Source organism: Oncorhynchus clarkii, chromosome 30 (genome assembly GCF_045791955.1).
Source record: "Oncorhynchus clarkii lewisi isolate Uvic-CL-2024 chromosome 30, UVic_Ocla_1.0, whole genome shotgun sequence".
Classification (NCBI taxonomy): Eukaryota; Metazoa; Chordata; class Actinopteri; order Salmoniformes; family Salmonidae; genus Oncorhynchus; species Oncorhynchus clarkii.
In genome coordinates, this window is record NC_092176.1 from 7353946 (window position 1) to 7367787 (window position 13842).

Sequence of the window (13842 nt, forward strand, 5' to 3'; positions counted from 1 at the left end):
TTTTTAACCTGCGGGGTGTTCTCAGATGAGCCTCCTGGACAGTTGTTGAAATTGTGGGTTTGCACAGCCGAAGAAGTTCTGCACAAATTGTCAGAAACGGTCTCAGGGAAGCTCATCTGCATGCTCATCAAGCTCACCAGAGTCTTGACTTGACTGCAGTTCGGCGTCGTAACCGACTTCATCAAAAGTGAGCATTTGCCCACTGAACACTGGCATGCAGGAAAAGTGTGGTCTTCAAGGATGAATCCCGCTTTCAACTGTACCGGGCAGAGAGCAGGCACCGTGCGTAATATGAGCAAGTGGTTTACTGACGTCAACATTATGAACAGAATGCCCCATGGTGGCGGTGGGGTTATGTATGGGCAGGGATAAGCTACGGACAACGAACCCAATTGCATTTTATCAAAATAAATTTGAATGCACATTAGATACCGTGACGAGATCCTGAGCCACATTGTCGCGCCAGTCACCCGCCGCCATCACCTCATGTTTCAGCATGATTATGCACGGCCCCATGTCACAAGGATCTGTTCACAATTCCTTAAATCTGAAAATGTACCATTTCTTCCATGACCTGCATACTCACCAGACATGTCACCCATTGAGCATGTTTGGGATGCTCTGGATCGATGTGTACGATAGCATGTTCCAGTTCCTGCCAACATCCAACAATTTCGCACAGCCATTGGAGAGGCGTGGGACACAATCAACAGCCTGCTCAACTCTATGTGAAGGAGATGTGTCACGCAGCATGAGGCAAATGGTGGTCACACACGTACTTAAAAAAAAAAAAAAGGTATTTGTGACCAACAGATGCATATCTGTATTCCCAGTCATGTTAAAGCCACAGATTAGGGCCCCATTTTATTTATTTCAATTGACTGATTTCCTTATATGAACTGTAACTCAGTAAAAACTTTTAAAATGTTGCATGTTGCGTTTATATTTCAGTTCAGGAAGCGACCAGAAGACATTTCTTACTGGTTGTAAATCTGACCAGTTAATAACCGAAATATGAAATATTTCCAAGACGTTAGGGGAAAAATACATATTTGCTTGGTTGTAATCTTATGTATTTATCAACAGAAAACCAGTTTGCAACCAGAAAAGTATAGTTTTCCCCTGCTTGCTGGATAGAGTGGGAAAAGGGAACACTGAAGCAGTCATTGTTATCCAGCTGTGCTGGTTTCTCTGATTGAATTGTTCATTTACAATGATGTATTATTATCCAGGTGGATTGTCAGATCCCCTCTGTAATTTATGACAACGGCAAAGGCCTCATATCATAATTCATGTAAAGTGATTGATTTTATGGAAATACTGCACCAACAACACACAGCTGGGTTATTCTTGAATTGCGTAGGCATTTGAGCCTCTTTGCAACATGAAAAACACTTAAATTGACAAATAGTTACACATCATACATGATTTTGTTTATATGGAACTGTTTATTAATGCTAAAACATAATGCAAGTCCTTTATACTGCTAGTCTTTAAAGTACTACGGGCAAGCAAATTGGCTTGTCCCAGTGAGTTGTATTGACAGGTTTTGGGGAAATAAAAGATAGCTTTCTATTATTTTGAATGCTAGAAAGTAAACAAAAAGTATTTAAAATATTATACAGGTCATTAAAAACAAAGACTATTAAAATACCTGGACCCAGAGGTGACACCTGAACCATAACGTTGCAAATTAAATGTTTTGATTTGCCTGTAATGCTCAGCCACTGCAAACAAGCAATCACTTGGGCTCTCTTGTGTATTGTTGCTCTGCTAAAAAATACCCTCTGCTGGTCACATAGAGAACGAACAGCAACACTGGGTGTGTGAATGTGTGTGTGTGTGTGCATGCACGTGTGTCTGTCAAGTGTTATTGTTACTATAAGGTAAGCAAGATGACCGATCATCTCTCGACCCGACGGCAGGAGGAGGGTCATAACATGCCATTACTGGTACATCACTCAGTTTCATTTATTTCTGGTAGTACTCCTATCTGCACACTTGCCCAGAGACAGCCAGTCACACACTCCAAAAACCCAGATTAAAGTACTACAGGCTAGCAAATGGGTGACTCATTTACGAGCTACGATCTCCAAATGTTAATGTCAGCAGCTTTAAGTGTAGGCTTAACCCCTGCCACTCTCTGGGCAATACTAGGCTGTGTAAATACAAAAACATCTGATTTAACTGACTTTGACACAGAGAGTGACTCATTTTACTTTACTTGGTGATAAATGATTGCTTGAACTTTCTCCCTTTTACATTTACAGTAGACTACGTAGTCTTTCCTCAAACAAACTTTTTTTTTGTCTAGCTCCTTGTTTCTGAGCCAAAATGTGCATTAAGAACTCAGGCTGCCTCATGTGGCCAAGTGTACTAAAAAAACATTGGAAGTATCTATTGAGGCTTACAATTCATTTATCTTCCCTGTCGCAATGAATCTCAGCAATTGCCATACTTAAAGGGGAAGTTCCACTTTTTGTTAGACGATCCCTCACGCTGAAAGTAGTCTTTGGGCCCAGACTAACTGTAATCCATGGTTCGGTTTTCTTTAAACAGCCCGTAGAAACTTCAGCTAACTTTAGCCACCACTAGCTAAAAATCAATGGGAGTAGTAAAGGCATGCGGCTTGGCCAAATCAACTCAATCATTTTGCTTGATGTTACTTAAAGGCGATATGGCAACCAAATAAATTAACAGCTACCACATGACCCCACCACTCCCATAGATGTTTAGGTAGCAGTGGCTAAGGTAGCTGAAGTTAGCCTAACTTTGCCACAACTATCCGGAGATCGTTAGGGATCGTCAATATATTACACTAAAGAAATAACTGCAGAATTTGCATTAGAAAATAAATAGCTCCCCCTTATGTTATTGATCAGGGACCCTAAAAAATAAGATAGCATTTCAAATTGTATCACATTTTATTTGTCACATGCGCCAAATACAACAGGTTACCTTACAGTGAAATGCTTACTAACAAGCCCTTAACCAACAATGCAGTTAAGAAAAAACAAGTAAAAAAAATAGATAATAATAAATAAAAAATAATTAAAGAGCAGCAGTAAAATTACTAACCGGGCATCGGTTAGTCGAGGTAATTGAGGAAAAACACTTCTCAAAGCCATCTTATCTTTTCCTATATATATATATATATATATATATACACACAGTGCCTTGTGAAAGTATTCGGCCCCCTTGAACTTTGCAACCTTTTGCCACATTTCAGGCTTCAAACATAAAGATATAAAACTGCATTTTTTTGTGAAGAATCAACAACAAGTGGGACACAATCATGAAGTGGAACGACATTTATTGGATATTTCAAACTTTTTTAACATTTCAAAAACTGAAAAGTTGGGCGTGCAAAATTATTCAGCCCCTTTACTTTCAGTGCAGCAAACTCTCTCCAGAAGTTCAGTGAGGATCTCTGAATGATCCAATGTTGACCTAAATGACTAATGATGATAAATACAATCCACCTGTGTGTAATCAAGTCTCCGTATAAATGCACCTGCACTGTGATAGTCTCAGAGGTCCGTTAAAAGCGCAGAGAGCATCATGAAGAACAAGGAACACACCAGGCAGGTCCGAGATACTGTTGTGAAGAAGTTTAAAGCCGGATTTGGATACAAAAAGATTTCCCAAGCTTTAAACATCCCAAGGAGCACTGTGCAAGCGATAATATTGAAATGGAAGGAGTATCAGACCACTGCAAATCTACCAAGACCTGGCCGTCCCTCTAAACTTTCAGCTCATACAAGGAGAAGACTGATCAGAGATGCAGCCAAGAGGCCCATGATCACTCTGGATGAACTGCAGAGATCTACAGCTGAGGTGGGAGACTCTGTCCATAGGACAACAATCAGTCGTATATTGAACAAATCTGGCCTTTATGGAAGAGTGGCAAGAAGAAAGCCATTTCTTAAAGATATCCATAAAAAGTGTCGTTAAAAGTTTGCCAAGTCTTGGGAGACACACCAAACATGTGGAAGAAGGTGCTCTGGTCAGATGAAACCAAAATTGAACTTTTTGGCAACAATGCAAAACGTTATGTTTGGCGTAAAAGCAACACAGCTGAACACACCATCCCCACTGTCAAACATGGTGGTGGCAGCATCATGGTTTGGGCCTGCTTTTCTTCAGCAGGGACAGGGAAGATGGTTAAAATTGATGGGAAGATGGATGGAGCCAAATACAGGACCATTCTGGAAGAAAAGCTGATGGAGTCTGCAAAAGACCTGAGACGGACGGAGATTTGTCTTCCAACAAGACAATGATCCAAAACATAAAGCAAAATCTACAATGGAATGGTTCAAAAATAAACATATCCAGGTGTTAGAATGGCCAAGTCAAAGTCCAGACCTGAATCCAATCGAGAATCTGTGGAAAGAACTGAAAACTGCTGTTCACAAATGCTCTCCATCCAACCTCACTGAGCTCGAGCTGTTTTGCAAGGAGGAATGGGAAAAAATGTCAGTCTATCGATGTGCAAAACTGATAGAGACATACCCCAAGCGACTTACAGCTGTAATCGCAGCAAAAGGTGGCGCTACAAAGTATTAACTTAAGGGGGCTGAATAATTTTGCACGCCCAATTTTTCAGTTTTTGATTTGTTAAAAAAGTTTGAAATATCCAATAAATGTCGTTCCACTTCATGATTGTGTCCCACTTGTTGTTGATTCTTCACAAAAAAATACAGTTTTATATCTTTATGTTTGAAGCCTGAAATGTGGCAAAAGGTCACAAAGTTCAAGGGGGCCAAATACTTTCGCAAGGCACTGTATATATATATATATATATATATATATTTTACTTCTTTCATACTAGACACTGAGACATAAAAATGGTATACATGAGTTAATTTGACTCTGGGGAAGTAGATAAAGGGCCTAATTGCCAAAATCCCAATGTATCCCTTAAGAGACGATACAATATATAAACTAGAGGTAGTTTCGTGAGCCAATGCTAACTAGTGTTAGCACAATGACTGGACGTCTATAGATATCTACTAGCATGCTAGCAGATACCCATAGACTTCTAGTTATTGCATTAACGCTAGTTAACATTGGCTCACGAAACTACCTCTAACTGGTGGAACAGTTATAGTGCCTTTGGAAAATGTATTCACACCCCTTGACTTTTTTTGTTTTGTCACTGGTCAACAAACAATACGACATAATGTCAATGTGGAATTATGTTTTTAGAAATGTTTACAAATTAATTAAAAATGAAAAGTTGAAAGTTATTAATTACACTTTGGATGGTGCATCAATACACCCAGTCACTGCAAGTATACAGCCGTCCTTCCTAACTCAGTTGCCGGAGGGGAAGGAAATCGCTCAGGGATTCCACCATGTAGACAATGGTGGCTTCAAAACAGTTACATAGTTTAATGGCTGTGATTGGAGAAAACAGAGGATGGTTCAACAACATTTTAGTTACTCAACAATATTGACCTAACTGACAGAGTGAAAAGAAGGAAGCCTGTACAGAAGAACAAATATTCCAAAGCATGCATTCTGTTTGCAACAAGGCGCTAAAGTAATACTGCAAAAAAATGTGGCAAAGCAATTCACTTTTTGTCCTGAAAACAAAGGTGTTATGTTTGGGGCAAATTCAGTCATTACTGAGTACCACTCTTCATATTTTCAAGTATAGTGGTGTCTGCATCATGTTATGGGTATGCTTGAAATTGTTAAGGACTGGGGAGTTTTTCCTGGATAAAAAATAAACAGAATTGAGCTAAGCACAGGAAAAATCCTAGAGGAAAACCTGGTTCAATCTGCTTTCCACCAGACACTGGGAGATGAATTCACCTTTCAGCAGGACAATAACCTAAAAACACAAGGCCAAATCTACCCCGGAATGGCTTACCAAGAAGACAGTGAATGCTCCTGAGTGGCCGAGTTACAGTTTTGACTTAAATCTGCTTGAAATTCTATGTCAAGACTTGAAAATGCTTGTCTATCAATGACACATTTTACAGAGCTTGAAGAATTTGGAAAATAATAAAAATCGGCAAATATTGTACAATCCATTTTTTTTTACTTGTTAAGTTATATGGTATGTTCAACTTCGAAATCAATGGTTTTAGTTTGGAATACATTTTGAACAGTTCTCAGCGTAATCCCGTTACTATGGAATTGTCCATATCAAGAGACCAGACATGCAGAAACCAAGCAGGTACATGAATTACAATGACCAGAGGCTCATGTAATTAATAAAATGAGTGCAAACGGGTTAGGGTTACCGACAAAAGCTTTCATTGCACTTTTCCATCAGAAATACAGGACTTTATCCATGTCAAACAATATCGAAATATACAAAAGGTGGCTATCAAACATTTCAAAATTTTGTTTTAATTAGGGTTGCAAAGGGAGGATATATTCCTGGAAACGTTCAGAATGTACCAGTAAACTACCAAGGATTTGATGTAATCTATCACAAGACATCTAGTGGCCCTTTTGGGTACTTGAGATTATCACAGGCGTCTGTAATAATCTCTGGCCCTCTATGTGGCTTTATCACATCAAATATATTGAATAAAATGAAAATATAATGACAATGCTGTAAACATTATCCTAAATAACTTCAGTTTAGTGAATACCATTGTGTTTCATCATGAACTATGGTCTATATGTATATGTTGTCAATGGGGCGGCAGGGTAGTTTAGTGGTTAGAGCGTTGGTAACTGAAAGGTTGCAAATTCAAATCCCCGAGCTGATAAGGTACAAATCTGTCGTTCTGCCCCTGAACAGGCAGTTAACCAACCCAGTTCCTAGGCCGTCATTGAAAATAAGAATTTGTTCTTAACTGACTTGCCTAGTGAAATAAAGGTAAAATTAAAAATAAAATAAAAATGTTCGTTCTGTGGTCAAACTGGTGGCAGTTGTGAAAAAAAGTCACTAGTTGGCAGAGTTAATTGAAATATTGCCATTGTTCATTAGATGCTTTTTTCATTAACTAGGCAATTCTCTCTTGAACCATATGGTCTATCTACTAGAAGCTAATGGACAATATAGACAGATATAAATGATTATATTTCTTTACTATTCAAGTATAAATTACCAAGGTTATGATAGATTGCCATATATTTTCTATTAATTACCAAATGTACTGAAGATTACCGATTACTGGTAAATTACCAGTAGCTTTGCAACCCTAGTTTTAATATCTCAAAATAGACCCAGGTAGTCACAGTCTGAAGTCAACTTCAGTTTCTCTTACCGTTCTCATTCAAATAATCAAATTAGGCATTCAAAGCTGCGGCTCCAGATAGCAGGTGTTTGTGTTACACTTTCTGTTACTATGTTGTTTGTAAAGTCCCAAGTGAGTCTGTTTTTGTCCAGTTAGATGTGGCAAATGTTCTAAATGTTTGAGATCATTCGTAAAATGGAGATACTTTTTTCACTCGTTTGGTTGATTATAACGTTACTGAATCTCTCCATTGGCCTTCGTGAACTCTTGCCACTCCCAAACAAACAAAACGTTACTCACTGGAGTTCCTGCTGCAATGGGATCGCCCGGCTTCGGTGGATAAACCCCTTAACAAGTCTGTGGACTCTCTTCTGAAACACATGAAAGTGTTGGCAATCGATGAATAGATTTAATGCTCTGAACCGTGGCAAGGATGGCCGTGTTCGCAAACGGGGGAGGAGAGGTGGCGTTCGATTACGGATTAAACAGCAGCAGCAGGCTACGCATCCCCTTACCTTATATTATCCTGGCGAATGTGCAATCCTTGAGGAATAAAACAGACGAGTTGCAGGCAAAGGTCAATCATCTTCAGGAGTGCAGAGGCACCTGTTTTATGGCTTTTAATGAGTCTTGGCTGACTGACTCGTCTTTGGAGATAAAATGATTCGGTTGTCTGTTCCGACTGGATGGGGACAGCAGTTCGACTGGGAAATTACGGGGGCAGAGTCTGCTTGTGCATAGATCACCGATGGTGCAACAATGTAACTGTCCTGCGAGACTATGTCTACCTGATATTGAGCTGCTGTCGTCTTTCTATCTCCCAAGAGAGTTTCCCCAAATATTTATAATGGTCGTTTACATTCACCTTAATGCCAATGCGAAGAATGCTGCTAATCTTATTTATACTGTGACACAAAATGCAACCTCTGTCTCCTGATGCCCCCAATATTCTTTTAGGACATTTTAAATCGCTGTAACATGAAGAAAACTCAGAATAACACAGATTAATATGTCACCTTCCCAACACACCTCAACAAGACCCTGAACCTATGTTATGGCTCCATCAGAGGGGCCTACAAGTCTACAGCGAGAGTTCATCTGACCACAACACAGTGCAACTTCTGCCTCTCTACAGGACTGGGCTGAAGAGTGGGAAAGGGCAAAAGCGAGAGCTCATCTGACCACAACACAGTGCATCTTCTGCCTCTCTACAGGACTGGGCTGAAGAGTGGGAAAGGGCAAAAGCGAGAGCTCATCTGACCACAACACAGTGCATCTTCTGCCTCTCTACAGGACTGGGCTGAAGAGTGGGAAAGGGCAAAAGCGAGAGCTCATCTGACCACAACACAGTACATCTTCTGCCTCTCTACAGGACTGTGCTGAAGAGTGAGAAAGGGCAAAAGCGAGAGCTCATCTGACCACAACACAGTGCATCTTCTGCCTCTCTACAGGACTGGGCTGAAGAGTGGGAAAGGGCAAAAGCGAGAGCTCATCTGACCACAACACAGTGCATCTTCTGCCTCTCTACAGGACTGTGCTGAAGAGTGGGAAAGCACAAAAGCGGTAAGTGAAGGTTTGGACCAATAAAAGCTATCTGGAGTAGCAACAATCTGAGAGCTGCCTGGATGGAATGAGAACTGTGGTTGGGCTACAAGACAAGGGAAACAAGATGATACCGTTTAAACACAAAGGACTGGCTGATGAGCTAAATGGTTTTATCTCAGATCTGACAATCAGAACGTTAGTGGAGGAATTACTCAGATGCGTATGAGGACAATTGCTACTCCCAAAATTGAATTTTGCATCCAGTGTCACCAGCCTATTCAGACAGACCAAAGTTAAAAAAAGAGCCCAGGACCAGACATTGGTGGACAGGAACTTAAGTCATGTGCAGAACAACTCAGTGGATTTTTTCATCACATTTTCACTCAAGCTGCAGAAGGTGCCTAAACTCTTGAGTATTCCCTGAACCCCCTGCAGTTTTCTTACAGGGCCAAGCGAGGGATGGAGGACCCCACTCAACTTCCTCTACAAGCACCTGGAGGGCCGAAAACCCCCACTTGAGGCTTCTGTTCATGGACTTCTTGTCTCCCTTCAATACTATCCAGCTTCACATACTAGCAGAGAAGTTCCTCCCACATCAAGCTGGATGTGAGCCTTGTGGGCTGGATAGTGGACTTCCTTACCGACCAGTCCCAGCAAGTGTGAGTAAATGGCGTCATGTCAAAGCAGCTCTGCTCCTCCACCGGTTGGTAAGGTTGTGTCTTCTCTCCTCTCCTATACATACTATACACTAACGACTGTCGTAGCGAATATGAAAACAGGCACATCTTCAAGTTTGCTGATGACTCTGTCATCGTCAGTCTCCTACAGGATGGAGAGTCTGAGCATGGGCCTGTGGTAGATGACTTTGTCATGGTGTGAGACCTGCTTCCTCCAACTGAATGTCTCCCAAACTAAAGATATGGCCATTGACTTTAGAAGGCTGCCACTGAACCCCACACCCACTGTGGTCATGGGACATGACATTGAGCTGGTCAGTATCTACAAGTACCTGGGAACAGTGCTGGACAACAAGTTGACGTTTGAGGAGAACACCGATGCCATCTGAGAAAGATTAACTCTTTTAACGTCAGCAAGACAATGATGACACTGTTTTATTGAATCCGTATTGATGTTCTCAAAGGTGGCCTGGTTTGGCAATCTTAATGTTTGCAACAGAAATAGGTTGTACAGGGTGGTTAAAGTGGGCAGCAATTTCATTGGGATGCAACAGGCACAGTTTAGTGGCGTTCAGAAAGCGAATGGTGAGGAGAACTAACAGTATCCTAGACTGTCCTGGTCACCCCCACCTTGACCATTTTGCGCTTCTCCCTTCAGACTTCCCAAATTCAATAGCAACACATACAATAACTATTTTATCCCACAGGCCATTAACTTTCTGAATCTGCACATGAAATGTCTATTTATTGCTGCACTTTTGCACAATTATTACTCCTTTTTATCCATCTCATTGTTTCATGTTATGTTTATATCGGTTGTATGGTTGTCACTGTTTTTATTTTTTATTGTTGAACCCCGACTGCACAACAAATTTCCCAATTGGGACAATAAAGATAACTTGATCAACTGAAAGTTTGACTATGAAACCTGTCTTTAAGTAGTACTGTCCCCTTGGCTTCTCCTGGGGGGTGTTTGGGAGGCTGGCCACTCGCTGCTGCAGGTTGTGGTCTGCCATGTACACAGCCACAAAGAAGAGGGAGCCTCCAATGACCAGGAAGAGGCCCGAGAACCAGCCAGAGAACATGGCCTCTCCAAACTCCCAGCATGAAACCACGTCGGCCAGGTTCTCGTCCCAGAACTCTACCACAGTCATGTAGGTCACCAGGGAGACGGGCCAGGGTGGTGAGCCCCGACACCCAAGACAGCACACCGCTGACAATGAGGAGGCCCCTCTTCAAACCCTGCTGCCTCCCGAGAGCCCAGCTCCACTCCCTTCAGGCCTGGGAAGGTCACCACCATGGTCAGGGCCCTAGTGCCCTGACAACAGCATGAGCACCATAAAGGCCAGCAAGTCCACAGGCAGGGCCATGAGGGATTCAAAGGCTATATCCCAACCTCCTCTGTGAAGATGCAGGTGTGCCACAGGCCTGACTACTAGTCCTCCGCTTAGTTCAGGTCCGAGTTCAAGGTCTTCCACAGGGGGATGAAGGTGGTTACAAGAGTAGTGACCAGACCCCCGACTGTGACAAAGAGCGCAGTTCTCTGCCATGATTTTGGCAGTCAGGAGCACCATCTTCTGTCAGTCGTCGTCGTTTACACTCCTCACACTCTCTCTGTCCCTCTCTTTGTATTGGCCAAAGAACAGCCAGTGACCGACTGGGCACCCCGTCCCCCTATCCCGTGGTAGCACTTGGACCGACTCAGCCAGCCCGCCTCATCCAGCATCTTAATAAAATACACCTGATAACCAGGAGATAATCCCAGGTCATGAGGCAATACAACAGACATACTGTTTTGTCGTATTGATACATATCATTGTAGGGAACAATGAGCACTGTTCTGAGATGAAACCAGATATGTCCAGTGTGATCCTGGGGACGGAGCGTGTGCACAGGAAGGAAACATGAGCAAGTTGGGCATGGGGGTACAAACAAAAAGAGGAAACGCCAGAAACTCTCGCAAGGGTGTCCAGAGTGCCCCGATTCAATGGATTCAACTCCGAGTGGTTACTGCTGCCTCATGTATAACTCATTATTTCAAATGAAACCATGTGTTGATGTTACTGATATGACTTTTTGAGATTGGCTCTTTGAGTCAAGTTTTTTTTCATCTAGAGAAAATCAGTTGATTTGCCAAAATGTCTCAAGTGTCAAGACTATTAATAGCACCTCGTGCTCAAAGCAATACTACTTAGGCTAAACAAGAGCCCAACACTTGGTGAGGTCCTCATTTAGTTTTTAGAGCTCTGGGTTTGTAGCTGGCAGGAAACATGAAATCCTATCTGGCCACTAAGCCCTCGACTCTTTCATTCATTGACTTTAGGGAAAGCGTTTTATTTTAAAATGTTACATGAAATCAATTGGGAACAGATGAAAGGAGTCACATTCCACAGAAAACCAACGCAGCCTTAAAACGGATATTAAACTCCAATCAAAGTTTATCAGATGTTTTCAGATCTCAAAAGTGGCCTTTTGTCAAAATCAGTCCACATCCTAGGCCATGTTTTGTAGACCCAGCTATACGCAGATCCAAAAATCCAAAATGAATGGTAAGGTTAAGGTTGCAAAGCTACCGGTAATTTACCAGAATCTTCAGTAATTATCAGAAAGTCTATGGCAATCTATCATAATTTTGGTAATTTACACTTAACTTTTTAAAAATGTATTCATATTTAGTATTAATTTAATGTGTCCATGAGTTTCTAGTAGAAAGACCACATGTCAAACTCATTCCACAGAGGGCTAAGTGTCTGTGGGTTTTCACTCCATCCTTGTACTCGATTAATGAATTAAGATGACTAATTAGTAAGGAACTCCCTTCACCTGTTTGTCTAGGTCTTAAGTGAAAGGAAAAAACAAAAACCTGCAGACACTCGGCCCTCCGTGGAATAAGTTTGACACCCCTGAAATAGACCATATGGTTCAAGAGAAAATAGCCTAATTAAATAAATCAACAATGGCATTATTTTCAATTAACTCCAACTCTTCCAACTATTGCCTTTTTTCACAACTGCCACCACCAAAAGGTTGCTGGATCAAATCCCCGAGCTAACAAGGAAAAAATCTGTCGTTCTGCCCCTGAGCAAGGCAGTTAACCCACTGTTCCCCGGGCGCCGAAGAGGTGGATGTCAAGGTGGATGTCGATTAAGGCAGCCCCCCCACACCTCTTTAATTCAGTTGAAGGCATTCAGTTGAAACAACTGACTAGGTATCCCCCTTTCCCAGTTTGACACCAAAACATTAAACATATTGACATAGTTTGTAAAAAAAATGACATATTTCATGCTGAAACCCTCATATGAAACACTAATGGTATTCTCTAAGTTGGTTTATATTGAGGATAATGTTTTGTCATTTTATAATCATCTTATTCAATATATTTTTTACATGTGATATACCCTCCCTTTGCAACCTTAGGTAAGGTCGACTACCGGTATACAGAAATATCAAAATATAATTTAGTATGTCATACAGTTTTTGGGGGTGCAAGCTTATCTTCCACATATCATTGGAACCTGACACTACTGGAATACACTGGTAATTTGTTTAGACAAAGATCAAGGGTTAACCTGCGCAGACTTGAAGGTCTCCTTCAGCTTTGATGTGCTCCATTGCCCTCAAGTGGTGCCCTGATTCAATATCTGTTGGATTTCAAAAAGTCTAATATTTCAAGTTTCTAAATGCCAGCTTGCTGCAGCCCAACAGCTAAAGCATAGCGACGGTTAGAGGGCGCAATATGTCTGTGAGCGCACGGGCAGCGCCATTGAGGCCATCTCAATTTTGAAGTAGTCTATTTTCTTCTATTACCTCTATGAGTTGGTCAACCAACTGGAATGGTGCATACTGCCACCTGGAGTGTGTTGTTTGAACAGGTATAAAGCCTGGGTTGGCAATGTACTGCCACCTGCAGTTATGGAACGTTTGCTCATGAGTCTAATTAATTGGCTAATGACCTGGATAGAATCATGTGAACCGTAACCCATAAGAAGACCCATCCAGTTGACTACTTGAAAATGATGCGTCCTCAATGGCTCTGCCCATGCTAAAACAGGGTTTTGGGCACTTGGGTTCTGTATCTCCCTTTGGGCTAAAGGCAATGTTGGTTGCACACTACTGGCAGCTGGTGAGCAAGAGATACATTGTGCTAGAATCAAGTGAGTCTCTTCTCTACTATTATGTTTCGGGTCCGGGACGGGTAGACACAGTACACGGCAGGAGAAAGAGAGACCTAGTAGTTAAACTATATAAATGTTTTTCTTCAAAAAGTGTTCTCTTTTAGATCGTTGCTTATTGGGTTTTTGGGAGCCTTCACAAAATTTGCTGATAATCTCCCTCACAGCAAAACATCAATTGAAACAAAGCTAACCTATTATGGGTGACAAGATGGGGTGTATGCTAAGTATACATAGACTAATTGA

At 41.5% G+C, this 13842-nt stretch overlaps 1 pseudogene; it reads right to left on the reverse strand.

Annotated features, from left to right (window-relative positions):
• Positions 1-10260: 10260 nt before the first annotated feature.
• On the reverse strand, positions 10261-10998 carry LOC139390209 (putative claudin-24; annotated as a pseudogene).
• Positions 10999-13842: the final 2844 nt, after the last annotated feature.